The sequence below is a fragment of the Enhydra lutris genome, unplaced genomic scaffold, assembly GCF_002288905.1.
Source record: "Enhydra lutris kenyoni isolate GAN:26980312 unplaced genomic scaffold, ASM228890v2 scaffoldscaffold1, whole genome shotgun sequence".
Classification (NCBI taxonomy): Eukaryota; Metazoa; Chordata; class Mammalia; order Carnivora; family Mustelidae; genus Enhydra; species Enhydra lutris.
In genome coordinates, this window is record NW_019154085.1 from 40,861,695 (window position 1) to 40,887,850 (window position 26,156).

The window sequence follows — 26,156 nt, forward strand, 5'->3', positions numbered from 1 at the left end:
ATATTTTATAATCACTTGAATTCTTCTAGATCCATTAACTGTTGGAGAGCCCGGCAGCCCTCCTCCCATCTCCTCATGTTTTTCTTAAACTCTTCAGTAGCGTGAAGCCCATGTGTTTCCATTCCATGTGGATTTGGGGTGGAAAGGCACGGGGCATGTGTGCGGTTGGAAGCTGCGTTTGCATGCCATCCGTCCACTCACTCAGTGAGCACCGCCAGGGTGCTCTCCATGCCTGGCCCCTGTGGGTGCGGCGGACACATCTCTGCCACGTCTGCCCCCAGTTCTCCCTCCAGAAGCTTCTGAAGGGCAGGACTGGGTCTCTTGTTTGGAGCTCTCTCTGGTGCTGGGCACACGAAGGCCACTGGCTGTTTGGAACAATGGACGAATGGATGAATGGTTCCCCGAGGTCCATGTGATAATCACCACTATTTTCTAGATAAAGAAGCTTCAAGTCAGAGAGCCCTGGCAGCTTGCCTGGGATCACACAGCTGGTCACTGGTTTGGTGAGGCCCACACCCTACCTGTTGGATTTGTTTGTTGGGGAAAACCTGAAATCCCTGTGATGTGGTTGAAAGATGCCGTTGTAAAGATTGGTTGAAGGCTGGCAAGGATGAATCAGAGGCAGGAGTGGGGGGGGGGTGGATCTAGGCTGTTCTCTGTGCTAGCTGTGTGGCTTCAGGCCTCTGAGCCAAGGGTGACTATTAAAGCTCCTGGCTTTTGGCTGAGGCCCAAGGGACCTCCCTGCATGAGTCAGCGGCCTGGGAGGTCGGGGCACATGGGAGAAGCTGGTGGGGAGGGGAGGGAGAAGCTGGCTGCAAGCCCAGCTGTGGCGACTCAAGCCAGCTGCTGGGCCAGGGGGGGCTGATGGTGGGGTGGACATGGGGAGGTGTATCCCCTAGACCAGGGCTTTTCAGATGTGTGTGCGAGGAGTCGCCTGGGGCTCTTGTGAAGACACAGATTCTGACTCGAGACATCCAGGGTGAGGCCGGGGATGCCAATCCTGTGAGTCTGTGGACCAGCCTCGAGCAAGAGCCTTACGGAGCTAGACCACAGCACCTTTAGCAGTTGTGGGAACAGGAGCCTCCAGGGACCTCAGCCCCAGGCTGCCCCTTGCTTCGGCCAAGGTGGGTCATGTCCGCTGCTAGTCCGAGACAGTCGTGATGGAGAGCAGAGCTGGGGCAGGCGGGAGGTGGGGGTGCCAGGAGATAGGCAAGGGGGGCTGAAGCAAGTGCTGGAGGGAAGAATCTTCCAGGGCATGTAGTGAATCTATGTGAGCCATCTGGGCACCTGCTCTGAAGCAGACCCCTGGGGGTACCGGGGACAGCCTGTAAGACCAGGCCTGGCCTTCACACGGCTAATAGGGGCCGCAGGAGGAAGCCAGTACTGCAGAGCAGAGAGGCAAATGGCAGAGAGGGAGGACAGTGGAGGGTATGTGCTGGGAAGGGTTGGGGTGAGCAGCAGATCATGGGGAGCTCTGGGTAGGGAAGCTTCCCTCCCTGGTCAGTCAGAACCTCCCAGAGGGAAGTTCAAGGTCACTGCCCAGAGGTGGGGGCAGAGCATAGGTTATCCAGCAGAAGGCCCTAGCAACTCCAGACAGGAACCCTTGGGGAGGATTTGCCACAGGACCACACTGAAGTCTCCACCTTGTCTTCGGGGAGGAGCCCGGCACACTGGTGGCCACGGGGTGCATCAGCTGTACAGACAGGGGGCAGGGGGATGTGGCCTCAAGGGAACAATGAAGAAGGCTTAGCTGTGACCTGATGACAGGAAGGGCTTGGACGCTGTCACAGGGCGCAGGTGGCCCTCTGTGAGAAGGTGGGGCCCCGAGGAGGGAGGCAGGCCTGGCCTATCCCAGGTCACCCGCATCATTTCAGCTGTCATTCCAGGTCCTGCAACCGGGTCCCTTAGACTCCCAGGTACCTGGCGGTATTTGCCTTGATCAATAAATGCTCCCCAAGCCCCACCCCCACCCCCGCAAAGTGGGAAACTTGGAGAGGAAGGTTTTAGGTTGTAGAGGGAAAACGAGGAAGTTTATGGTTTGGCAGAAAAGCCCCAGCAAGGGAAGAACCTTGTAAAGCTGCCCTAGAAGATGCTGTGTGGTCGGCATGGTCTGAGGCCCTGTGCTCCCTGGAGAAAATGTAGAAAAAGCAGATGAACACAAGGAAAACAGCTGTGGCCCTGCCCTGAACATTTTCGTGTTCTCAGTGGGAACAAAAGACAAAGGAGAGGAAAGGAATGGAACAGCTGAACGGGAGAGAAGGATCCTAGCATGTTTCAAAGTAGAAATTCAGAAATTGGGGCGTGAGTGGTATGAAGGACAGGATCAGAAAGGTGGCAGGAGAAGGAGAATTCAGGGCAAGGCGCAGGTGCCAGCTGGCTTGGCACATGGTGAAGCCCTGGTGCCTCGTGGCCACGAGGGGCAGCATTAGCTCTACGATGTGGCTTGGAGTGGGAGTTCCCTGGGGGAAGGGAGGGGACTGTGGTCCTTGTGGAACCCAGACCATGGCTGAATAGGAAATATAACTGTATAAAAGTAACTGAGGGGGAGGGCATAGAAGCAACTGAGGGGGGAGGGGGATAGAGGGAGAAGGGTAGAAGTAACTGAGGGGGGGATAGAAGTGACTGAGGGGGGAGGGGATAGAAGCAACTGAGTGGGGAGGGGGAGAGAAGCAACTGAGGGGGGGACAGAAACAACAAAGGGGGAGGGGTAGAAGCAACTGACAGGGAGGGGTAGAAGTAATGGGGATAGAAGTAACTGAGAGAGGAGGGGGATAGAAATAACTGAATGGAGAGGGGATAGAAGTAACTGAGGGGGGAGGGAGATAGAAGTAACGGAGGAGGAAACCAAAACAGTCTGGTACTGGCACAAAAACAGACACATAGATCAATGAAACAGAATAGAGATTCCAGAAACAAACCCATGCTTTTTTTTTTTTTTAAAGATTTTATTTATTTATTTGACAGACAGAGATCTCAAGTAGGCAGAGAGGCAGGCTCCCTGCCGAGCAGTGAGCCCCATGTGGGGCTAGATCCCAGGACCCTGGGATCATGACCTGAGCTGAAGGCAGAGGCTTTAACCCACTGAGCCACCCAGGTGCCCCCAAACCCATGCTTTTATGGTAATTAATCCTCGACAAAGGAGGCAAGAGTACACATGGGGAAAAGACAGTCTCTTCAACAAATGGTGCTGGGAAAACTGGACAGCTATGTGCAAAAGAATGAAACTGGACCACTTCCTTTCACCGTACACAAAAATAAACTCAAAATGAATTAAGGATCTAACTATGAGACCTGAAACCCTAAAACTCCTAGAAGAAAACATAGGCAGTAATTTCTTTGATGTTGGCCATAGGAACATTTTTCTAGATTTGTCTCTTGAGGCAAGGGAAATAAAAGAAAAAATAAACAATTGGGACTACACCAAAATAAAAAGCTTTTGCATAGCAAAGTAAAATGTCAAAAAAAAGGACAAGGCAATCTACTGAATGAGAGAAGATATTTTCAAATGATATACCTGAAAAAGGGTTAGTATCCAAAATACATAAAGAACTTATACACAGCTCAGCACCAAAAAAAAGGACATAATCTGATTAGCATGGGCAGAAGACAAATAGACATTGCTCCAAAAAAGACATCTGGATGACCAACAGACACAAGAAAAGATGCTCAACATGGCTTATCATCAAGGAAATGCAAATCAAAACCACACCTGATATCCCCTCACACCTGTCTGAAAAGTGAGATACAAGCATTGGCGATGACGTGGAGGAAAAGGCACCCTTGTGCCCCGCTGGCAGGAATGCACACTGGGGCAGCCCCTGTGGAGAACACAATGGAGGGTTCTTAAAAAATGGAAACTAGAAATACCCTCTGGTCCAGTAATTCCGTGACTGGGTATTTACCCGAAGAAAATGAGAACACTACTTTGAAAAGAGATAAGCACTTCTGCTAGTGCCACGTGATGTACGCCGGGTGTTCTCTCTGAGAGGAAGGCCAGCGAGCAAGGCCCTGAGGCTGACAGGAGGGCAGAACTTCCAAACTGGACTTGTTGGCTTGCTTTTGGCTCAAGAGGGAGAAAAGTAAAGATGAACCCCGGTTATCCGCTAGGGCTGTTGAACTGATACAGTGGGAAAGGAAGCAGGACTGTGAGGGAGAAGTGGGGCCTGAGGTCAGAGACTGGGGGCACATTTGGAACACGGTCTGATGCAGCAGGGTCTGAAGCTACCAGAACCTGGAAGCTTAGCTCCTTGTTCCAGTAATGGCTCCCTGAGCATCAACCGACACTAAGTTTCTAATCCGAGCAACATCTCTTCCAGGGCCAGAACATGGCGAGACAGGGAACGTTCTCTAGGGCGCACAGCTGCTGAGTGCCAGCTGGGCACTGAGTCCTCTGGAGCCACCCTCAGAGGTATAGCCTGGTGGCCTGGGACACTCATACAGAAGACAGGGAGGGGGTAGACACAGTGACAGAATTCATGCGCAAGATGGAGTTGACCGTGGTAGATGGAGTGTGAACAGCACCCCTTTCCTGAGGAGGCAACAGAAATGAGTGAAATTCATAGTCAACCTGGGAACTAGACAGTGCTATAGCCGGCTTCAGCTTGTTCCTTTCTCACAGGAAAGTATAACGCCAGAGAGTGTGGGATACAACTATCTATCCATCTGTCTACGCACCTGTGATCCATCTGTCTGTCTGTCTGTCTGTCTATTTACATAATCCACAACATGAAGAAAGTCCATAAAAGGAGAAGAAAGCCAGAGGCCAGAAGGACAAACCGGACATTCCTGTTGGCCGAAAACCGGTTCCTGACAAGCACCAGGCAGGACCACGAGTGGAGCCCAGATGGCGGAGACCACAGCACAACTGAGCTCTGGCAGTGGGGGTGACAGAGGACAGGGGAGGTCGTCTGCAAGGACCCTAGATGAAGGAGGCTACAGGTGATGGCAGGCACGAGGGAGGGTGGAAAAACCTCAGATATGGCAAATTTAAAAGCAATGAATAAAGCTTGGACTTTAGATTGCGGGAAAAGTTGTGGGTGATGGAATTTTTAAAGCAGCTCTTCAAGGAACCAGAGGGCTCCAAGAACAAGAGTAAGTGTTCAGTCATTGGGAGGGGCTCCCCATTTCAGCAGGCGGCAAGTGTTCGGTGTGAGCAGGCAGCAAGGAATCAGGTTATGAGAGTCAGGGAGAGTAGGTGGGGGAGGATTGAGAAGGCGCCCGGGTTCCCCCAGCCTGGCCCCACTTGCTAGAGGGGCGGGGAGCTTGCTGGGGTCACAGAATTTACACAGCTGGGGGGTCAGTTGGCAACCCCAAGGGATTATTGAGGGAGGTATACCCCCCTCCCTGCACCCCACTTGGATAAAAGAAGAGGAGGAAGTGGGGAGGGGCTTGGATTTTAGGGGTGATATGTTCTGGGCAAAGAGGGCAGTGGCTCCCAGGGAGCCTTGGAGAAGCTCTGGGTTCCTGCAAAGATGGGAGGCTCCAAGCCAGGAGTCACAGTGCTGTGGAACCCAGAGGCCCACTCCCAAGTCTCCTGGGAGAGAGTTCTGAGAGCGGAGGCTTATGGAGCCTCGTCCTTTTTGTTGCTGCCCTCCCCCTTGCTTCCTAAGGCTCGGGGATACAAACATGGCACCAGCTCTGGCTTCACGTGGGAGGATTTCTGAAGGCAGGGGCCTGCTGGGGGACCTCGTGCTGTGGGGCTTGAAGGGACTGTGGCCTGGTGGGCCCTAGAAGATGAGGCATGCCCACTTTATCTTTGCTCTCTGTGGCCTTCAGAGCAGCCCTTACAAAGAAGACCCTAGAATTCCCTGAGGTTCCCTGGGACTCAGAGGTTAACAAGTGTTAGGGGTAGGGGGCTGCCCAGGTGGCCATATAGTCAAGCCACGGGCCGCCCAACCTGGAGAAAGGGTTGGGAGCCTGTACTTACCTCTAGAAGCAGAGGGAGCTGTGGTGCCCTCTCTGGGAGGGGTAGTCTGGGGCAGGGGTTAGAGGGAAAGGAGAAGAGGTGCAGACAAACGCTAGCCTGGGACAACCTTAAACACCCATCAGAGAAGGCAGCCAAGCAAGGCAGGCTGAGCCAGAGGGATGCCTCCTACCATGGACACAGAACCAGCCATGAAAGGACAGCTCAGCTTGCCGACCCCTGCTCCCTCCCCCACCCAGAGGAAGGGGAGGAGGGGGAGACTTCTCTAGGCCAAGCCTCCCACCCCATCCCCCAAATATTCTGTCCTGCACCAGAGGAAGAGGAGAGGAACTTTGATTAGTGTGAGGTTGGACTTGGGAAGATTTAAACCTGACAAATGGGCAAAGGCTAAGAACAGTTCACAGAAAATGAAATAGAGATTACTCTCAAACACCTGCGAAAGGTGTTCGACCTCATGTCTCAGGAGAGGAAAGGAAATCCAAACCACACTGGGATCCTTTTTTTTTTTTTTTTTTTTTTTACTTATTACGTTGGTAAAAAATCCAAAGTTTGGTAAGTGATCAGTGAAGCGGAGAGGCGAGCCCCCGTCGTTGCTGGCAGTGTCTATCAAAGTAAAACACAAATGTGCTCTAGCTCAGCTGTCCCACCCGCAGGAATTCGGCCCGCAGATGTGCTTGCAGGTGTAAGGACCGGTCTGTGTGTCTGAGAACAAGCGGTTGAAGACACCACAGTGTCTCTCCACCAGGAATGGGTCATACCAACTAGAAACTCCCAAACATTTGGGGCCCCTGGGTGGCTCAGTCTATTGGGCATCCAGCTGTTGCTTGCGGCTCAGGTCATGATCTCAGGATCATGAGATCGAGCCCCTCTTTGGGCTGGGCACTGAGCATGGAGCCCACTTGGGAGTCTCTCTCTCCCTCTCCCTCTGCCACCTCCCCACTAGCACGCATGGGTGTGTGTTCTCTCCCTTTAAAAAAAAAAATGTCCTACACATTTCCATCAGTGGAATAAGATTCAGTGGCAAAAGCAAGAAAAAGTTCTAAATTCTGATCAAAAAAGGATCTTGGTGTAGCTCAAGAAAACAAAAAGAAGGTCAGAAGAGTATGCATTGAGTTTTCATCAGGGTAAAAGGGGGGAACAGATTCAAATTTATTTGGACATGCCTAAAAACTTCTGGAAGAAACTATGAGAAATGAGCATCAATAATCAGTTAGAGGAGGGGCCCGGGGCAGGTGGAGAATGGGAGTGGGAGGGAAGGAGACTCTAGTGTACCTACCTTTCCATATTTATTTTTTTAAAGCTATGTCAATGTATTCACCTATTCAGAAATTAAATAGATAAATCTTTTGAGAAAAAAATGAGGATAGATCTTAAATGTAGAAACAAATCACTCTTAAAAATGAAGAAGGCAGAGAAGTTATGGGATATGCCTAAGTGACTTCCAAGAGCCCTGCTATACGTCAGGGTAGTGAGTTTGGAGAGAGGTTACCCTGATGCGGAAGAAAAAGCTGTTTATGTTTATACCTTCAAAACAATCCAGATTTTCCACCCAGTAAATTAAGTACACAAGAAGAATGAATTGTTAAGTGAGATGTTTTAATTCTCTAATTAAAATGCTCTTGAAAAAAAATGCTCTTAGTGATTTAGAAGCAATCTCATAATCAGTAAGGAATCTTAATACAATGTAGCACATTACTAGTTTGTGAGAAAATTAAATACCAATCTCCAGGAAAGACCTTTAAAAGTGAGATGAGAAGGAAAACTTATCGTGATAAAGAGTACTGTGCACATCAAAAATAGAGTGATGCTGGAAAATCAGAATCCTGTCCTCATCATTTTAACATGTTTGGTGGGTGTTGGCCAATATGAGACTTAAAACAAACGGTATCAGAAAGGAAAACTAAATAATCATAATTTGCAGGTGAACTGATTTGTGTGCCTAGAAAACCCAAAAGAACCAATTGGAACTCTTGGAATTACAGAGAATTCAGCGTAGGACCAGAACAAGATAGATTCACCACATGTCGTCTACGGCCATACCACCCTGAACGCGCCGATCTCATCTGATCTCGGAGGCTAAGCAGGGTCGGGCCTGGTTAGTACTTGGATGGGAGATTCACCACATGTCAACAATAGCAAGAAAGTAGAGAGATTTCAATCATGGGAGTAACAAAACCAGAAAACAAAGGATATAAATGTGAACAACTTATGTGAAAGAAAAACTTGAGCAATGAAAGGAGACTCACATCTTTAGTAAACCATGGGTTTTTCTTGGATTGGAAAATTAAAAATATGTCAATTCCCATCAAGTTAATATATAGTTTTAGTGACATCCCAATTAAAAGATCCTATCAAAAAATTCATCTGAATGTTTTGGTAAAATGACTGTAGGATAGATAAGGAAGATTATCTCAAACTTTTTGAGTAATATATGTAAGGTAGAGTCTAATTTTCCTAAATATCATGAAATAATACAATAATACAAGGAATGTGGTACTACTCCAAGGCAGTCAATCTGTGAGATAGAATGGCCAGCCCAGAAATGGATTCTTATCTATAAAAATGTTATGTTCTGGAAGAGGCATCACAAACATAAAAAAATGGAGGGGTAACAAAACCAGACAAAAACATCACAAGAATACTGTATGCTAATATCTCTTATTAATATAGATGAAAAAGACCTTAAAAAAATACTAGAAAACTGATCTATATTTTTATTTTTTTTATTTTTAAAATTTATTTATTTGACAGAGAGATCACAAGTAGGCGGAGAGGCAGGCAGAGAAAGAGAGAGGAGGAAGCAAGCTCCCCGCTGAGCAGAGAGCCTGATGCGGGGCTCAATCCCAGGACCCTGAGATCATGACCTGAGCCAAAGGCAGAGGCTTTAACCCACTGAGCCACCCAGGCTCAGTGTATAAATCTATAAACAGAATTATACACTATGACCAGGCAGATTTTTCTCAGGAATGCAAGGTTGGTTTAACATTCAAAAGTCAATTCATATGGGGTTCCTGGTGGCTCAGTCAGTTAAGTGTCCAACTCTTGATTTCAGCTCAGGTCATGATCTCAGGATCATAGGATTGAGCTCCGAGTCAGGCTCTGGGCTGCGAGGAGTCTGCTTGGGATTCTCTCTCTCCCTCTCCCTATGCCCCTCCCCACCCATCACTTCCTTGCATGCATGAGTTCTCTCTCTCTAAAAAAAAATTAATATAATGCACTATATCAATGAAATAAAGAAGAAAATTATGTGACCACCTCAATAGACATTTGACATTAACATTTGGCAAAATTCAACACTCCTTCATGATAAAAGTATTCAATAAGCCAGGTGTAGAAGAAAACTTCACAAACTAAATAAAAGACAACTATGAAAACTCCTTAGCTAATATCATACTTAATTATGAAAGACTGGATATTTTTCTATAAAATCAGGGAGAAGGATGCCTACTCTCATTAGTACTATTCAACATTGTAATGGAGGTTCTAGCCAGGGCAGTTAATAAAGAAAAAGAAATAAAAGATTGGAAAGGAAGGAGTTAAACTATTTGCAGATGACATGATCTCATATTTAAAATTCCTAGGGAATCCCCTAAAAAACTGTTGGAAATAAACAAGTTCAGTAAGGCTTCAAGATGTAAGATCAATATACAAAAATCAATTGTATTTCTACATGGTAGGAATGAGCGTAGGAGAAGTGAAATTAAGAAAAGAATTCCATTTATAATGTCAAAAAATAGGGATATGGGGCACCTGGGTGGCTCAGTGGGTTAAGCCACTGCCTTCGGCTCAGGTCATGATCTCAGGGTCCTGGGATCGAGTCCCGCATCGGGATCTCTGCTCGGCAGGGAGCCTGCTTCCCTCTCTCTCTCTCTCTGCCTGCCTCTCTGTCTACTTGTGATCTCCCTTTGTCAAATAAATAAATAAAATCTTTAAAAAAATAGGGATATAATTTTAACCAAAAAGAGCACAAAACTTATATTCTGAAAACTATAAAATAGTACTGAAAGAAATTTAAGAAGACCTAAATAAATGGAAAGACGTTCCATTTTCATGGATCAGAAGAGTTAATATTGTTAAGATGGTGTTACTTCTCAAATCAATCTGCATACTGAACACCATCCAAATCAAGATCCCAGCTGGCGTCTTTGCAGAAATTAATAAACAGATCATAAAATTCATATGGAAATTCTAGGGACCCATGCCAAAACAACCCAAAAAAGAATAAAGTTAGACTCACATCTCCTGATTTCAAAACTCACTATAAAGCCACAGTAATCAAGACTGACACAAGATCAGACATATAGGTCAATGGGATAGAACTGAGAATCTGTAAATCAACCCATACATCTATGGTCAATTGATTTTTGACAATAGGTCCCAAGGGTGCCAAGGCTATTAAGATAAGAATAGTCTTTTCAACAAATGGTACTGGGGCAACTGAATATTCACATGTGAAAGAATGCATTTGGATCTCTACCTCACACCATACACAAAAATTAACTCAACATGGATCAAAGACCTAATTCTAAGAGCTAAAACTATAAAACTCATAGCAGAAAACATAGGTGTAAATGTTCTTGACATCAGACTAGAAGATGGTTTTTTAGATGACACCAAAATACGGCAAAGGATCTGAGTAGACCTTTCTCCGAAGAAGTTATACAAATGGCACATGAAGATGAGCTCAACACCACTACTAAGTAAAACGACAGTAAGATTTGGTTTGATATCCACTAGGATGGTGGTAAGAATAAAGACAGATAATAACAAGCATTGGTTTTTGGAACCCTCCTACACTGCTGATGGGAATGTAAAATGGTTCAGGCATTTAAAAAAAGATTTTATTTTTTATTTGAGAGGGAGTGAGAGCAAGAGAGATCACAGAGGGAGAGGGAGAAGCAGTGAGTGGAGAGCCCAATGTGGGCTCGATCCCAGGACCCGGAGATCATGACCTGAGCCAAAGGCAGACCTTAACCGACTGAGCCACCCAGGCACCCGGTGCAGGCATTTTAGAAAACAGTGTGGCAGTTCCTGAAAAGGCTAAACATGGAATTACCATATGACCTAGCAATTCCATTCCTGAGTGTATTCCCAAGAGAAATGCAAACATATGTCCTCACAAAAAGTTGTACACAAATGTTCCCAGCAACATTACTCATAACTGGCAAAAGGTGGAAACAATCCAAATGTCTACCAACTGATGAATAGATAAATAAAACATGGTATATCTATACAATGGAATGTTATTCAGCCCTAGAAAGAAATTAATTACTGACATATGCTCTAACATGAATGAACCATGAGATAATTGTGCTAAGTGAAAAAAGCCAGTCATGAAAGACCACATACTGTCTGATTTCATGCATAAGAATTATCCAGAACAGGCAAGTGCATAGAGGTGGGAAAAAGATCAGTGGTTTCCTAAGGCTAGAAGGATTGAAGAATGGGGGGTGAGGAATAGCTAGGATTTCTTTGGGGGGAAATGACGCAAATGTTCTAAAATTGGTTGGGGTGATGGTCGCACGACTCTGTGAGTATATTGAGAACCATTGAATTGCATACTCTAAAAAAGGTGAATTGTGTGCCTGGCGAATTACATCTCAATGAAATTGTTATTAAAAAAAGGAGGGGGGGAGGGGAGTTGGGGGGGTGGGATTATGGACATTGGGGAGGGTATGTGCTATGGTGAGTGCTGTGAAGTGTGTAAACCTGGCGATTCACAGACCTGTAACCCTGGGGATAAAAATATATGTTTATAAAAAATAAAATTAAAAATAAAATAAATTAATAAAAAAAAAGGAGGGGACATCAATAAAAGTTTGGAATGCTGGTAAGCAGCTTGGGAAAAATATTTGCTTTCGATGAACTAGGCATATACACCCCACTTTAATATTTGCATAATATTCTCTAATACATTATTTATATTTCCTTTATTTTATTATTATTTAATTTGTTTTCATCATTTTCTTTTAACGTTTAAGTTAGGCTCTTTTTTGGTTAGAGAAAGAGACATTCAGGTTACTTGAAGAAAAAGATACATAAGGCCGAAACTGGGCCAAGGCGTTGTGAGGATCTGCCCCTCCACCTCTGTCAGGGGTCAGAAAACAGAACATTTTGGAAAGGAATTCCATGGTTTAAAAGGTGTCCCTGCCTTTTTTGTACTTTCTGGTGTCCTTTTTTTAAATTCCCATGACAAAGACTTTCACTATGGATGTGGTCAAATTATGCCTGAGTTTCCTAGTAACCAGTGTGAAAAGGGGACATGTGTCAGTGACTCATTCTACTGCAATCAGGGATAAAAACTGACCAAGTGCTCAGGAGAATTTGCACCAGGACTAGGACTAGCTAAGTGCTTTCTCTTGAGGGCTTTTATGGAAGAAGGAGCTTTAGTGTGGTGATTTTTAAATTTTCAAGAGCTTGTTAAATATATGAATTCCCGGGCCCCATGCCCAGATTTTGGACTGAGTAAGGCTGAGGTGGATCCTAGGAACATGCATGGCAGAGAAAGCTCCACGTGACGCATGAACTTCAGTCTATCCAATCCAGCAGAGTGGCCTTTCTCCTGGCCCCACAAAGCTCATGCATGTGCACCATACAAACACACATGCGTGAACAGATTTCTTAAGCCTCGTCCTCTGTGCCTCCTTCAATGTAGGCTGATGGCATCACACAAAAACACAACAAAACACCAGTCATTCTGCAGGGTGATGCAGTGCGGGCAGAAGCCTGATCTGGGGAGGTCCTAGAGGGGTTTTGGAAGGAGACCTGGCCTGTCCATTTTCTTCTCAGTGGAGAGTTTGGTGAAGTTTTGGTGGGATCATCTCCAGATGGAGCTCCATAGTTGTGGCTGGTCTGTGTTGCCTGTTAGCTACTATCCACTTGGAGTAAACTGGGGGTTGGGGAGAGTGGATGTACTTAAGGAAAATGAGCCACAGTCTCCCTCCAGGCAGGCAAAGATGTTCCTCATTGGGAACGTTGTTATGAATATTCTCTAGCCCAGAGGAAGGTAGGCAAGTGGAGCCACAAGGCTCCATTCTGTTGTGTCAAGGCCTTGAAACCTCCGGCCTGGAAAATTCCTTGGCAGGTGAGGTGCAGTTCTTCCTTCGGCTCCCTGCCCATCCCCAACACTGGAGTCAAACATCCACAGAATGTCTTCTCCTTGCACAACATGACTTCCTGGTATCCCCTCCAAGATCAACCCTTTGTGAAAGACCCACCAAGGTAATTGGAAGAGGTGGCTTGTTCTCTGGAAACATTCTCTCTAAACCCGAGAGAAGGTGGGAGCAATAGCATTTACCAAAAATGGTAGCATCCGTTGGGATATGTTCTTTCTGGTTTTAATTAGCCTGCCTGTACTGACGTCTGTTGAATTCATAAAAGTTGAATTCATAAAACCTTTTTGGCCAAGGATCCAAGAATACCCGACTTTATACTCTTCAGAGCCAAGGGACAGAACTTCTGGCCATCCCTAAGTGATTCCAACCAAGTGTTAGGCTAGACAGTGAGGAAGAAGGTGGCATTTCTATTTTGCCCTTGAATAGAGTTAAAACAAAAATTTTAATATAAGTATAGTAGAATGCAGATAGCGCCCATATCTTCAGTGTACAGATTGCCAGATGTTTACACCTTGTGTGACCAGCGCCCAGATCCAGAAGGAGAAGGTCACTGCAGCTCTGAAGAGTCTCTCCGCCCCTTCCCGTGCCCTGCCCCTGAGGGTCACCTCTGACCTCACAGCATGGGTGACTCTTGGCCTATTTTGGGGCTTTGTGGAATAGTTCAGAATGTTCTCTTCTGTGTCTGACTTCTTCCCGTGACATCAGCTTGTGAGAGCCATCCACGCTGTTCCACATTGTTCTACGTGGTCACTGGAGTGTTTGTTCTCACGGCTGTGAAGCAATGGTTCTCGCCCAGGAGCGGGCCTCGGGGAGTTAAAGCACAGATTGCTGGTTCCCACCTTCAAAGTGTCTGTGGCAGGAGGTCAGGGGCAGTGCAAGAATTTGTATTTCTAGCAGGGTCTCAGCTGCTGCTGCTGCTCCTGGTGGTCTGGAGAGCAAACCTTGAGAACCACCTCTTTGGCCCATTCCCTTTCCTCTGGAAAAGGAGTCCGGGCTTGTCATTATTGTGGCTTCCCGAAGTCCGCTGAGAGGCAACACTGACCTACCGGCGGAGTGGGGGGAATGGGGCAGTGTGGAGGCCTGAACTGGTGTCCAGGACCAGGGTGGAACCCAGGCCAGTGTCCTGAGCTGACGCCGGCCTCCATGGTGAGTCGCTGGCCAGGGTCGGAGAGGAGTTAGCTTCTCTGCTGTCCTGCTCCTGACAGGGGCTGCTGCGATTTGAGTCCTTGTGGCCTGGCCAGGGCTTTCTGGCTCCCTCAGGAGTGGGCAGGAGATGGTGGGGATTTCCAGAACACACACTGGTCAGACACTGGCGTCTAGCACAGCTGCACACGGCACCAGGGGGCTCACTTTTTTCCCCCTTCTTTCCAATGTCTGACAAGCTTCTGGCTTCAGACTCATGCAGGAGAGGCCCCCCCAGCACCCCACATCTGTGTTGCCCCCCAGCCCCCGACCCGCTGGTCTTTCAGCCTGGGTCTTGCACCGGGCCTTCCTGCTCCCTCTCTCGGGGCCTCATCGGCTTCCAGGGTCTAACAGGTTGCCCTTCTTGGCCATGCCCTCCTCAGAGAAACTCAGTCACTTGTCTGAGATCATACAGCTGGTAAGCAGCTGAGGCAGAATTCGAACCCAGGTCTTACAGGCCTCAGGGCCCTGCCCTGCTGCTGAGAGAGGAGGAACGTCTTCAGTGGACACAGGGGAAGGCCAAGCACCTCCTTACAAAGCAGTGAGCAGAGATCAGACGGAGCACATAACAGGGGACAAAACCAGTAGCAAGGCCAGACCAGCCCTGTTTCCTCTGGGGGCTGATCCTGTTCAGCAAGCACCACCGTTCCCCTTCATGGGGTCCCTGGGGCAGTTAGGGGAAAGGGGGTCAACCAGGGGCAGGGGTCCTCCCTCAAGTGGCTGTGGCCCTCGGTTACCCTGGTGAGAACGATGGCCAGGCCCAGGCATATTAGTGAGAGGGGGTGGGTGGCCTCCTAGCAACTCACTTCCCGGGCAGCCCGACAAATGCTGGGTGGCCTTCTCCCTTCCCTGAAGTCCAAGTCAGGCTGAAGCCATGGGACCCGGGAGCAGAGAGGACGACAGGGTGTGCTCTCCCAGCTTGCCGTGTCAGAGCTCTTGGGATAGGTCTCCATGGGCCCTGGACACAGCCTGGGTCCTCAGCCTCCCATCTGCGGAGAGGAGGGCCGTACCCAGCTGACGCAGGGTTGAACGGGTCGGTTGTGGCCTCGGTGGCCTCCTTTTATTCCCTTGTGGAGGGCGGCTCTGTCTGACTCTCAGCGGGGCCCAGGGTCCAGAGGCAGACATGCCCCTTTGCTTGGAGTCCCAGCAGAGCAAGCAAGGTCCATTTCTGACATCTCCCATCATCCCAGCCATGAGAGCTTCTCTTTCCCTCGAATCATCTCTCGTTTGTGCAGTGCGAAGGCAAGAATTAAATGGGATCAGGGTGCCTGGCATCCCTTGAGCACGCCAGGAGAGATCGTCCCTACTCATTTTACTCTCTGCAAGTCAGTAAAGATCTACTTGTTTAAATTGTTTCTACCGGGACGCCTGGGTGGCTCAGTTGGTTAAGCAGCTGCCTTCGGCTCGGGTCATGATCCCAGCGTCCTGGGATCGAGTCCCACATCGGGCTCCTTGCTCAGCAGGGAGCCTGCTTCTCCCTCTGCCTCTGCCTGCCATTCTGTCTGCCTGACAAATAAATAAATAAAATCTTTAAAAAAAATAAAATAAATTGTTTCTACCTTTGATTTTTTATTTTAAAAAAATTTATTTATGTATGTATTTATTTGAGAGAGAGAGAGAGAGAGAGGGAGAGAGAGAGCATGAGTAGGGGAGGAGCAGAGGGACAGGGACAAACAGGCTCCCCACTGAGCAAGGGTCCCGTTCCACAACCCTGAGATCATGACCTGAGCCCAAATCAAGAGTCAAAGTCTTAAGTGACTGACCCATCCAGGCGCCCCTGTTTTTACTCTTTAATGTAAAAAGAATCCAAGGATGTAAAGTGTGTATAATGCTCAATGTAAAAAAGTCGGCATAAGGTTTGAAACAGACCTGTACCCCTGGGATTAATAATACATTATATGTTAATAAAAAATATTAATAAGGTTTGAAACAAAGGAGTCAAGTGTTATTAGAGAGCCTTGGCTCCATCCTAGCGAGCGAAATCTATGCCTTGTCCTCAGGGACTGGCTGGTAGCAGTTCCTGAGCGCCCTGTCCGCTCTGGGCACATTGGTGACAGCCATCACTCTCAGCTGGATGGGGGAGGAGAGGGCTCAACCTACTTTCTCCAAGTGAAGCCCGAGGTTCTGAGGTTCTGTCATTCAGAGAAGTTTTACCGAATTAATGAAAGCTGCCCTCTTTCAGTTTTGCAAACCCAGGCACCAGACAGGCTGGGAGCGGTAGGAGGGAGTGAGCTGGGGACAAGGGCCACTCCTTCTGGGTGAGTGGCCTCAGCTGGCCACCGCCCTTGGCAAGCTCCCGCCTGCCTATGGGCCAAGGTCTGCTGGACCCAGCCAGAGGGAGGCCAGCCAGGGCAGCCCGGCTCCCAGTCCCAGGGCAGAACAGACACTACCCAAAAGCCGGCATGTCGTTTCCAGAGCCAAATAGGGATATTTATACACAGGAAGTTGCACACTCAACACTGGGTCTTTGTGGAGTTCTAGCTGTGGGGCCATTAGCTGTCGGAGTTGCTGTGAACTCATCTATCAAGCCCACATTCTAGAGCCTTTATAAAAAGTCCTGCTAAAAATGACAAGACCAGTGCTGGTGTCTTAGTCAGCTCGGGCTGCCTTCACAAAATACCACAGAGCGGGTGGCTTCAACCACCGAGATTTATTTTCCCACAGTTCTGGAGGCTGGAGGTGTGAGATCAGGGGGCAGCATGGTGGTGTTCTGGTGAGGGCCCTCTTCCTGGCCTGCAGACAGCAACCTTCCACGTGTGTCCTCGCACGGCCTTTCCTGGGGTGTGCACAGGAGAGCGAGCAGGAGGGGGGAAGAGGGAGAGCGAGAGAGGTTTTCCTCTTCTCACAAGGTCACTAATCCCATCATGAGGACCCCTACTTCTTGACCTCATCTGCCCTTACTCCCCTCCCAGAGGCCCCATCTCCAAATGCCTTTACATTGGGGGTTTGACCTTTTACACATGAATTTAGCGGGTAACATAATATTGCGTTCATAACAACCGGTGAAGGAATGAAAGGGTTCTTGCACTGGTGGTTGGGAATGTTCCAATCCCAACCCGATTTCTCAAAATGGCTCTGGGGAACAAGTTCTTTTTTTTTTTTTTTTTTTCCAAAGATTTTATTTATTTATTTGACAGAGAGAGATCACAAGTAGGCAGAGAGGCAGGCAGAGAGAGAGGAAGGGAAGCAGGCTCCCTGCTGAGCAGAGAGCCCGATGCAGGACTCAATCCCAGGACCCTGAGATCATGACCTGAGCCGAAGCCAGAGGCTTTAACCCACTGAGCCACCCAGGTGCCTGGAACCAGTCCTTTTACCAGAAAGCAGCCATCCTTCCCTCTAGTTCCGGAGCCCCCTGCTAGGGACTTTGCTCCATCCTCAGCCCTGGAAGAGGAGGACCCGAAAGGCCCCTGGCCCCAGCCCTGTGGCCACAGCTGGCCAGAAGAGAGTGGACCTTTGACCCAGGAGGAGTCAAGCTGGAGGCTGGGCTGAGCCAACCGGATTCACTCTCCCAAGGATGACTGAGGTGAGGACCAGGCCAGTTAGCAGGGAGATCTGGACTGGATGGCTGTGGGGGGAGGAGAGATGTAGCTTTCTTGTCTCTCATTTCTGGTTCTCAGTCCTCTTCAGGATGTGTGTTAGTTTTGCCCTTCAGTTCCTTGTATTTTTCCAATAACATTTCTTAAAATCTTTTTCTTATTCTAGCTTGAAGGGGTTTGTAGGCATCACTTCTCAGTGGTCCAATGCTGGCATCCCTTGTTTGTGGTGTCTCTAGGCTGTCACCTCTCTGGGTTAGGACATGAGGCTGACCTGGTCAGTTCTGTCCTCGTGTTCTGGGTGGCTTCTGTCCACCCACACGTTGAGCACAGATGCATCTGTTCTGTGCAAGGCCTCTGGGCTCCCACGGAGCAGACAGGAGGGAATTCCCTGACGTGGCTCCTCATCCCAAACATGACTCCTCTGGCTTCTCTTATCCTTCTAGAAACTTCTCAAATCTGTGCAGTGTTAGAAGCATTCCAAGCACATCTGCATGCCTCCTGGTGAGATCCTGTGATCTCCCCAGGGAACTGTGGGTGGAAGGGAGGTGACTCAGGCCTTGAGGAAGGTTTACCAAGGAGGTTGGGTAAACTGGGGTTTATTGAGGCATGCAGCGCAGTCAAGCTCAAGGCCCGTAGTGTGTGCCCGGCAGAGAGGGGACTAGAATAGCCAAGGAGAACAGAATGCTGGAGGACTGTGGAAGATGGTAGAGCTGTGAGCTAATGGGCAGAAAGGCTAGGATTTCTGTGTTGTTTTTGGTGAGTGAGTTATTCAAAAGGAAGATTTTTTTTTTTTACTTTTTTAAAAAAAGATTTTATTTATTTGAGAGAGAGAGAGAGAGAATGCTTGCAAGCAGGGGGAGGGGCATGGGGAGAGGGAGAGAGAACCTCAAGCAGACTCCACACTGAGCACAGGGCCGGACATGGGGCTCGATCTGACGACCCTGAGATCATGACCTGAGCTGAAATCAAGGGTCAGACACTTAACCAACTGAACCACCCAGGTGCCACAAGAGGGAGATTTAAAAAAACAAACAAACAAACAACAATAATGGCAGAGAAGTTTAGGGGTTTTGGTTTCTTTCAAATATCTCCCACCTAAAGAATCCAGAAGATTGGGATGAATCTGGATAGTGCCCTGTTCTCCTTCCAGCGGCATGGGATTTGGACAGTGTCTGTGAACTGATTTTTTTAAAAGATTTTATTTATTTATTTGACACACAGAGCGAAATCACAAATAGGCAGAGAGGCAGGCAGAGGCAGAGGGAGAAGCAGGCTCCCCGCTGAGCAGAGAGCCCAATTCGGGGCTCGATCCCAGGACCCTGAGATCACGACCTGAGCCGAAGGCAGAGGCTTAATCCACTGAGCCACCCAGGTGCCCCTGTGAACTGATTTTTGGAAGCACATCAAACATCAAAAAATTAATAGTTACATAGTTTATGGACTTCATAAAAATTCCAATTAGCGTAGCAAACCTGTGATTTCGTAGGTATTAATGCTTAGGGTGAAAATAAGTGGAGAATTTCATGTAATGCCAATTTATAGCACCGGTGGTACATGGAAATGTCAAAAATTGTACATGTACACCGTCAGTGATCGACATTCCAGAAATGCTGAGTTAAAATAACCTGGATGAACCAGACAATTCATTTCTCTTCTGCGCTCAGGCTTTCTTCCCTCTCTATGTGCTGGGGGTTCCCAGACCGTGCCTCACTTTGAGCAGCAGCCATATCTGGGGGCTTTTAAGAAATGCGGAATCTTGGGCTCTCCCCCAGAGCCACTCAGCCAGCAGCCCTGGGCAGCTTGGGGTGGAGACAGTGTCGTGTGACCAGCCCTCCAAGTCTGACAAATCCAGCTCAGCCTTCTGAGCCTGAACCCCGGGGAGGCAGAAAGTCTCCTGGAACTGTGTGCAGGGGGGTGGGCACGTTTCTGGGGGGATGGCGCCATCCACAGCTTGTATCAGCCCCTAAGAGGGTGAAGGTCACTGCTCTCTGAGGCTCTCGCCACCCCGCTTCTCTGCCACCTGTCGCTGTGTTCGTGAATCTGTGGGCTTTAACCATAAATAACCCAAACCTTGCTGGGCCATCAGCGGGGCATATCTAGTATGTACGGAATGGCTGGTGGGTATCTGGGACCTTCCCGTACCGATGAGACCCTCAAGTACCCCCAAATGACAGCAGCACTGGGCTCTGTATCCCCAGAGCCTAGATCTCTACGTATTTCTGACCTTTCCCGAGTCTGGGCTCTCTGCCCAGCTCGGCTTCTCCTTTCATTTCTCCTGACAGCTGTGGCTTCTGGCTTAGAGTGATCCTTGGGTCTGAGCCAGTGTCCCACCTGGTGCCGCCCCCCTGCTCTCTGGAGGGCTGGGCCCACTCAGTCCACAGTGAAGTCCACAGAGACTTGTGTTCATCCACTGACCCCTTCCTCTATCCAGCAAATACCAAGCACCCGAATGCCCTTGGCCCTGGGGTGATTGACAAGTGGGTCTGACGGTCACAGCACCTGCCTATGTGACAAGCTGAGATGTCCTTGGGCAGCAGCCGGCCAGCCCCCACTCCAAGCCCCACCTGGTGGGGTTCTCGGATCCTGCAGAGCCTGGTGCTCACCACAGATGCTCAAATCACAAGGTCAGGCCAGGGGCTGCTCTCTAACTTGGCCACTGCTTTGTGCCCACCCCGCCAGTGCAATCACAGGGTCCTTTTAAGAGGGAGGCAGGAGAGTCAGAGAGATCCGAAGGTGCTACCGTTGCTGGCTTTGAAGATGGAAGAGGAGTTCACAAAGCAAGGAATGTGGGTGGCCCCTGGAAGCTGGAAAAGGCAAGGAAACATTCTCCCCTGGGGAATCCAGAAGAAAAGTGGCCCCAGCTAACACCTGAGCACAGTGAGACCCATTTTGGACTCTTGTCTTCCAGAACTGGGAGACGAGGCATCTGTGCGGTTTGAAGTCACTAAGCACGTGCTCATTGGTTAGAGCAGCGACAAGAAGCTAATACACTCCCCTTATAGACGGAGCCCTGCATCTGGTTCACCCTTCGTTGATTTCCTCAGGGTCTTCCCATGCCAGCAGGGATCAGACTTGGTTTTAAAAACTGGAGCACTGTGGTTTTGCCAGAAAAAAAATGCCTTCACTTATCAAGAAATATTCACCGGAGGGACATAATCATTGGGTCCAATGTGCAGAGACCTTGGGCGGGTGTGCAGTGTCCCCAGGCCTGGATGGCACCGTGCAGGGAAGGGAGTTTCCCCAAAACTGGCCAGGCTCAGAGCGCTTGGAGCCAGTTAGATGAATTGTTCTGTGGACGCCCATTCTCTGTACATTTGAGGCTTCTATGTACATGTTCATGCTTAGTGCTCAGCTTTTGATGCGATCTGCTAAATTTTCTATTGCTTAAAGTCAGCATTTATGGGGCGCCTGGGTGGCTCAGTGGGTTAAGCCTCTGCCTTTGACTCAGGTCATGATCTCAGGGTCCTGGGATCGAGCCCCGCATCGGGCTCTCTGCTCAGCGGGGAGCCTGCTTCCCCCTCTCTCTCTGCCTGCTGCTCTGCCTACTTGTGATTTCGCTCTGTGTGTCAAATAAATAAATAAAATCTTTAAAAAAATTTTTTTTTTAAAGTCAGCATTTATACTGGAAAGGAACATTTTTTTTTTTTTTTTTTTCCCTCTCTAGCCCTGTTGAGATAGTAACAGTGAAAGCCAAGCCTTTTATATTCATCATCTCACGGAACACTCAGGGCAATCCTAACGATTGTTACTGTCCTCGTTTATATGATGGAGGACGTAGGGGTTCAGAGAGATTAACTGACTCAGCTCAGGCCACGCAGCAGCACGTGGTGGAGGCAGCCTACGCCTGGCAGAAAGCATGATCTCTAGACTCATCCTCACCACCTTGAATTTAGGACATTTCTGACTGAAAGCCAACAGCCTCTCCTGAGAAAACATCCTTAGAAGATCACAGAGAATTCAGAGAGAGAGAAAGAGTAGACAGTGACTGGGCCTGGGGCCCGCAGTTAGAAGATGTGTGCCCATCTTCCGGCTCCTTTATTTTGACAACTTCTCTGATATTTCTCCAGTGAAGACACAAATCAGCTGTAATAATATTTTCCCAAACATGACCTAGGTGGGTCAGTCTATCTCAGATTGAGCATCAAGATGGCTTCATCGTGACCCCAAGCTAGAATCTCTCCATGTCTCATCCTTGACTTGGAACCCAAGTTCGCAGTAACCCAAGTTCGCAAACTGCGAGTGACTTTGATCTTGACTCTGAATGGGTTCCAAAGAGGCCAGAACCCCGTGGAAAGCACGTTCCCGGGAGCGGCTCTGATATCTCAGGCACCAAGAAAAATTGTCTGTGTGCCAGATGCTTTTTCACTCCAGAAACAGAAAACCTTACAATCGTTTTAAAGTTCAAAGCTGACTTCCTAAAAAGGAACTTAGAGAAGAGAAGGCTTTCCTCCAGCATTCAAGAATCTACCGAGGAATGTTTTGTCACTCAGATGAGAGCAAAAAAGATATACGTATCTTTATAGACAGATATACTCATTTTCATGAGTGGATTTAGGTCTATAGAGCATCATGGAAAATAAAGCTCATTATGTCAGGGTTTTATAAAGTTAAAATACTTGAAAGTTTTTTGTCCCATTAGTGGGATTTCATGGGAATCTGTTTGGGCTCATGGATGTCAAGTGAATCAGCTATGAGTGAGAAATTGGGTTTTCCTAACCTTCCTATTTGGACAGCGATATGGGGGGCAGAGGGAACGAGGGGCCTTGGGAAAGGGGCAAAAGTTTCTCCGTCTCATCACATCTTACCACTGCTGGCCCAGGGCAGGCGTGCAGCAAACACTGACTGGCTAGACGAGGTGCAAAGGAGTCAGCATGCCAGGAACTCAGCACTGTGATGGACTGAAACCCTGACACAAGAAGGTCGGATGAACTTGTATTTGGGATTGAGCAGTGCTTCCCGAGTCAATGCCAGGGAAAGACCCTTGCCGCTTTCAGACAAGACCTGGTGGTCAAGGTCCTCAGGCCAGCTTTCCTTCCTCTCTTCTCCCTGCTGGTCCCTGCCCCAGAGGCTCCCAAGCATCTCTGAGCCTTGGAAGGCATCCTCCAAGCTGCTTGTTCTCTGGAGAGCCTATTCTAGAGGGTTGGTCTCTGGAGGAAACATACTCATTAAATAATAATGAGTCAGCGCCCCATTTTTAAACTCATCAAAGATCTGGATAATAAATGGGTGGAGCTTCTAGCCATGGGAGCCGCTGGTGCTGGGGCATGAACCTCCAGCCCAAAGTGAAGGTAACGGGGGTAAAGACAGCTAGTGCTGGAGTGCAGGAGTGTGGGGTGAGTTCCCCGAGAGGCGGGTTGGCAAGACAGACCTCCACTGGGATCTCCAGGAGGCTTTGGGGTCTAGGCATCATGGGCTGCAGGCCACCTCCCTCTCCCTTCCTTCTGCTCCAGCAAACCCATCCCATCAGCAGCCTTTATACAGGCCTCATGCTTTGCCTAGTCCTTGCCTCTGCCTCTTCCGTGCCCTGCGGGGCTCCCACCCCACCTGAAAATGCGCTCTCTGCCAAAGTGTGCTCTTCAAAGGACTTGGATCATTCAAATAGGGTAAGCGTGAAAATACTACCTTATTTTCAAGTTAGAGAGCCTTGCTTTATAATACGTAAAGCCATACCCATTAGTTCTTCTCCTCTTGTAAACAATTAAGTGATGTAAGACCGCTTAATGATGCTCAGCTCAAAGGCCACTTCCTCCACGCAGGCCTCCGTGATGCCCCTTTGATGATCCCCACTCCCCCTTCATTCCAACACGTGATGTTTTTCCCCATCCCAGAGGCAAGGCCAGTGGAGGTAGAAAGATTGCGAGACGCCCTGACTTAGGTTCCCAGACACCCAGGTTCTTATTTTGCTACCTGAGCTCTTCTCCCAAAGAAACCCACTAAGAAATGTTCCAGACACACGCCCCCTCTTTAGTGCTCAGTCTTTTGCCCTGACCCAGGGGGGTCTCCCAGGGACACTCAAGCAAGGAGTGCTGCCAGCCAGGGAAAGGGGTGCAGACTGCCAGTCTTCCTATGGGTGTTTCCTCTGCATCCAAAAGACTACAGCTCCAAACATGGGGGAAGGTGAACCCAAGGGGAGGAGAAAAATAATTCCTCCTGAGGCCCAGGCTGCTCTCCCTCCACAGCAACCTGAGACGCCCTGGGGGAGCTCTGGAAAGCAATGGGTGGGAGGCTCAGAGATAGAACCTTGTGGCTCAGCCCGCCAAAATGCCTCTTGGTCCCACAGTCCATAACCATCCTTGGAGCGAGGAGGGGATTCTGTGTCCCCCCTCATGGAGGTGGAGAAAGGGCCCTGAGGTAGGCGATATTTGGAGTTGAGCTGGTAGACTCGCCGTGGGCTGTTAGAACTCGCCTCCTCTGAGCCTCTGGGCTGGTCTGTCCACTGGTGGAAGGCCCCTGGGCTGCACCCCTGAGGCCAGAGGGGCCTCCCACAGGAAAGGAGGAGTTCTTTAAGCAATTGTCTCCCTCCATCTCTGGCCCCTGCCTCCCACTGCCTTGCTGTCACTGTGCCTCTCCCGTGGGGGTCTCTCTAAGGGAGGGATTTGCAAGCCCCAACACTTTGGACTCCAGGAAGCGGTGGGGTTGAGAGTGTGGTTGGGGAGATTATCTGTTGTCTGATTTCCCAGAAAGCTTAAGACAGCCATGGAGATGCTGGTTCCTACTGGTACCAGGCTGTGTGAGGCCAAGGGCACGGGAGAAGGCGCGGGAGTGAACACGGAAGAGAAACTCTGAGTAGAACAGAGGACAGAGGTGTGACGGGCTTGGGACACTCCCACAAATGGTCTTACTGACTTAACCTTTGCCTTTTTCAAAAAGGCAAAACTGGGTGGGTCATCGGCAGAACATGACAGAATGGTCACAAATCCAGGAGTCCCAAGTCCTACTTCTGCTTTGCTGGTAACTGTGCGAACACTCCAAGTTTTAAATCAAGATAGAAAAGAAGAGCCTGCCCACCACATCCACGAGTAGCATGTCCCCCATGTGTGAGTCACACCAGGCTTTGGCTTGATGCCAGGCAGGTGTACTTGTCTGGACTGTTCCGAGAGGGCAGGTCTTTTGTGCTTTTGAGATGGGACGCTGAGCCTCAGGGGCAGCGGGAGGGAGCAGCTCTGCGATGTATACTTCCTGACTCGGAGATTGGGACCGTGACACCTAGTGATCACGGTTTGTTTGGCAGGTCACAGTTTACACACACAGTTTTCATTATGGCTCCGGCCATGGGCAGGTGACCTATATGGTCACCCAGAACTCCACATGCAGAAGGGCCCCTCGCTTGGTTTAACGCTCTGCTGTTCCATTCTTAATACTTTTGAAATTCTACTTTCTTAAAATTCTTAACCAATTTCAAACAAAGGACCTCACGTGTTTAGTTTGCATGGGGCCCTGCCAATGACATAGCCAGTCCTGGGTGCAATCTCACTGGTCCCCATAATTATGACAGGAGAGGGGCCTGGATGGGATCATTACCCCACGGCACAGATGGGGAAACTGATTCCTGGCAGGGGATGGTGAAGCCACGACTAGACTCAGGTCTCCACAGTGAAATTCTCTCTTGGGACTCTTTCTCAATGAGTGGATGCGTGGTGGCCTCCTTCCCCGCCACACACCCACCTGGAATCTTTCCAATCTCGCTGCAACCCCCATTTCATCTCTTATTTCATCTTGTTTTATTAAGAATACCAAAACTGCTCACCTGCCTGTGAGGTGCTCCTGGGGGTTGGGCCCCCCCCGGACGATGGCTCTTCTCCTGTCCTTTGTCCCGTCCAGGGCTCCCCTGAGCAGGTTGCCGTGTCCCCAGCAAGATCTGCGCACCCTCCACTCCGTCCCAGGGAGCCTCCAGCCAGTGCTTTGTCCTCTCCCAGAAAAGTCTCCTGGGGAAGCTTTCCTGACTTTCAGACCCGTCTCAGCCCATAGCTGGCCCCATGCCCATGACAATCACTTCCTGCCTGGGTGTTTACCTTCCTGGGCCCTGTGGGCCAGACCGGGAGGAAGCTGCACACACCTGACCCAGAGGCCATGCAGGAGTGAAGGAGCCACCCACGGTCAAGGCTGGAAACAGCTGTTACCACGCCCTGGGGCAAGGTAGCCCCGATGTTCCCTCAGCACATCTGACCCCTCACCCCTCGGCACCAGCCAGGCAGCCGCACAGCCCCTGATTCTGAGACTTGGGAATGGGCTTGAGCTCCTCTAGGGCTCCATTTACTCCTCACACCTTGCCATCATGCCTCAACTTGGTCGCTTGCAGGTGTGCGACCCCGGCTGCTTTGTGAGGGAGTCTGCTCTGTTACTATGATCATTATTATTAACAGCTACCTTCTATTTGGTGGCAGGTACTGGGCTAAGTAC

At 49.1% G+C, this 26,156-nt stretch overlaps 1 protein-coding gene across 1 annotated transcript in view; it reads right to left on the minus strand.

Annotated features, from left to right (window-relative positions):
• Positions 1 to 25,724, minus strand: part of LOC111144003 (neuronal guanine nucleotide exchange factor) — a 117,670-nt gene extending 91,946 nt beyond the window's left edge. Inside the window, exon 1 of the mRNA XM_022498064.1 lies at positions 25,504 to 25,724. The gene's annotated coding sequence lies outside the window, so the exon portion shown is untranslated. The remainder of the gene's footprint in view (positions 1 to 25,503) is intronic.
• Positions 25,725 to 26,156: the final 432 nt, after the last annotated feature.